Raw genomic sequence first — 3,455 nt, forward strand, 5'->3', positions numbered from 1 at the left:
TTCCTTCCTGTGCACAGCGGGTGCAGTTAATGCATGTGAAGGACAGGTCAGAGTTATGATTAACATTTTGCTTCCTAATGAAATCAGCAATGGGTGGGTGAAAACCATTCACCAGAGCATAGCTTAACTGCTGCTGATGTGGGCTGGCCTTCTCTGCACGCTTTTCAAGGCTGCTGTGTTTTCTGACAACTTCTAACATTTGACATTCTCCAACGACTAGTTTACGCTCATTACAGTTATGAGCATATAAATACCTCACACTGCCGGGAGTAAATTCTTGCATGAATGTGTCGTCTCCCTGTGAGGCAGTCTTACTTGCTCGGGAACCCATAATAACAACAAACGTGTCACCGACACGTGTTCTACTCCGCACTTTAGTCAATGGTTTTCTCTCCTGACACTTTGTTTTACATTCCACTTGGGCAAATGTAATAAAAAAAAATAAAATAATAATAATAAATAAAAAAAGCATTAAATCTCAGAGTCTTTGTGAATAAATGATTGAATGGCACTTTCAGTGTGAAACCATCTTGACTATGTACTTTATAGTATTGTTACATGAACAATCTATTAAAAAAAAGATCCATTTGTTTTCTGTTGTTTGGTGAGAATCAGAATATATCACAGACAGGTCACAGGCAAAAGAGACAGCCATTCACTCTCACATTGGCATCCCAGTTTAGAAAGTAATTTTGAAAATAACAGACATCACCTAAACAATATATAGGATAAAGGGAAAAAATGGGCACAGTATAGGAAAGTCAGCAATATGTTATCTTCTTGAAAGCAATGAAAAAGTGCACAGGCATGCTAGTGACAGTAGGCCTAATCTCCATAATATCCAACAAACTAGTCAAAACTTTATAGTTCTGGGATGTCCTAACTTAAAATAAAGAACCGAGAAATTGGTCCAGACATGCGTCACAGGCAAATGACAAGGATAATTCACAAAAAGCAGCAGGTGAAATGGATAAAGAATCACAGCAGTGTCGCAGAAATGTGTCAAAACTGCAACAGATGCAACAGTTTGTACAGTTTGTGTCCTGGCTTGAAGTTGTACCTGCACACACAGACACATACACGCAAACATGTCAGTGCCATCCAGAATGACTTATTCCATAATTTAATCATTGTGGTTAATGTATCAATTTATGTAATAATAACTACTGAAATACAGACTTATGACAAATGTGAGAATAATGCAATTGTTAGTGTGAATCATTTAAATCAAATTTAAACATAAAAAGGTGGTGACAAATTTAAATATCACACATTCATCTAAAAAACAGTCAAAGTTAGCCAGAGGTGAAAATTTTTCATATGAGTGAAATGTAGAAGCTTTGAGAAATATTTACTAGCCTGTTCATGGTCATCCATTCCAACCAAGGGAAAGACAATGTGATTACAATGTATGAGTAAAGGTCATCTTGAGGACCTGAAAGGAAATATGACAGGAGCAGTTAAAACAAACCAAGACCAAAAAAATAACAAAGTAAAACCTTTACTTAACTGCTACATTGTCAAAACGATTAGAAATATATATATAAATTGAAAGTACTCATCATTTTAAATCATATGTATAATCTATTTTCACATGTATACCTGTGCAGAAAAGAGTTTAGTTTTCTAAGTAGTAGAATTTAAGCCTGCTCCAATCATTTGTACCATGTTACTTTCTTTTGTTGAATGATATCATTGTTAGAGTACAACCACATTAAATTACTACATGTTCTCTTGTAGTTACATTTAAATAAAAAACAACTGACTAGATGCCTAAACTGTTCTTTGATTGTGAAAAATGACAACAGAGAAACAAGAAAGAGAAATACATGTAGAAGTGTGAATATGTTTAATTCTATTTGTTTTTTTGATTTCTTTTTTCTTTTATTAAAGTATTTTCATACCTACATTCTCAATGTTGCTGAAACAATGTTCAGTGAAGCTGTTGAGACATTGACAGAAATAAAATACGATGATCCACAGTTTTCTCAAGTTGAAACAAAAGCTGTCTGTATGGTGAAATACAGCATTTTCTGCCTAATACCAAGTACTGGACTACATCAAGTTCTGTACTGCAAATGTGACTGTGGACAAAAGCATTCGGGTTTTCCCAAACCAAAAACCCTGGATGACCAGCGAGGTCCGCTCACTCCTCAAAGCCCGTGATGCCGCCTTCAGGTCAGGTGACAGAGCTCTGTACAGGGCTGCTCGAGCTGACCTGAAAAGGGGAATTAAAAAAGCCAAGTCAGACCACAAAAGGAACATCGAGTCCCACCTGTCCAGCAACAACACACGGGAGGTGTGGCAGGGAATGCAAGACATCATCAACCACAGAGGCAGCACTGTGAAAACAGAAAACCCGAGTGTGCAGCTGGCAGAGGAAATAAACAGCTTCTTCGCCCGCTTTGACACTCATCTGCCTCAGCCCTGCTCCCATCCTCATCCCCACCTGGTTCCTGCAACGCTCCACTCACTGTAACGGAGCACGATGTCAGACGTGTGCTCCTAGCAGTGAACCCCAGGAAGGCGGCCGGTCCAGACGGAGTACCTGGCAAGGTACTAAGAGCATGCACACACCAGCTCACCCTCATCTTCACCAGACTCGTCAACCTCTCACTGGATCAGGCAGCCATCCCATCCTGTCTAAAATCAGCCACAATCATCCCAGTGCCGAAGAAGTCTCCCATCTCCAGCCTGAATGATTACCGCCCTGTGGCCCTAACATCGGTAATCATGAAATGCTTTGAGGGACTAGTCCTTCAGCACATCAAGGATTACTGTTAGATTTGTATTGTTGATTGTCATTTATGCTTAGAAATATCTACCCATATATCCTTAGAGGTGTATAATCGATTGTGTAGTGATAGGATGTGTGATCTTTAGTAGGCTGTAAAAGGCTTTGTGTGCATTCCAGAGCTCTCTGACTTTCACACCCACATTTTAGGAGCATAGGAGAGGTCGTACCTTGTCTTATTGTTTTATGGTAGGATAAACGTGTTGTAGTCTAAGTGCCTTTTGTTTAGATGAACTGCTGGACTTCCAGGCCAGCAGGTTTAGGGAAGTCATATATGGGGTCATGCTTTGACCACACACACACACACACACACACACACACACAAGGTAAAGTGTAAAGTGTAAAGTAAAGTGTGTATGTAAAGTGTGTGTGTATTCTTTGTTCTCATGCATACCTATGTAAGATGTCATATGTTAATGAACCTATGCATATTCATGTAACCACAATAAAAGAGCAGTGTTACGGGAGAGCGGACAAGAGCAACTGGGGTCAAGCGAAGGAACGGCGTTTGTTCAGTTCTCTCCCGTGCACGTAAAACATAAAGAACTTGCCTACTCGTGTCTTGCTTGCTGTGTAATTAAATTGTCTTCAATGTTCCAGCGAATAGGTTCAAGCTACAAACCTATCATTAATTGGTCCTTCGAGCCGTATCCCTGGAGTC

At 39.6% G+C, this 3,455-nt stretch overlaps 1 long non-coding RNA gene across 1 annotated transcript; it reads right to left on the minus strand.

Moving 5' to 3' along the window:
• Positions 1–632: 632 nt before the first annotated feature.
• LOC112843110 (uncharacterized) lies at positions 633–1,627 on the minus strand. The gene is made up of 2 exons (XR_003215240.1): positions 1,356–1,627; positions 633–1,060 (listed from the first exon to the last, which is right to left on the minus strand). It is a non-coding gene; the product is annotated as an uncharacterized LOC112843110 (long non-coding RNA).
• Between the last annotated feature and the right edge of the window lie 1,828 nt (positions 1,628–3,455).

This window comes from Oreochromis niloticus, linkage group LG3 (genome assembly GCF_001858045.2).
Source record: "Oreochromis niloticus isolate F11D_XX linkage group LG3, O_niloticus_UMD_NMBU, whole genome shotgun sequence".
Classification (NCBI taxonomy): Eukaryota; Metazoa; Chordata; class Actinopteri; order Cichliformes; family Cichlidae; genus Oreochromis; species Oreochromis niloticus.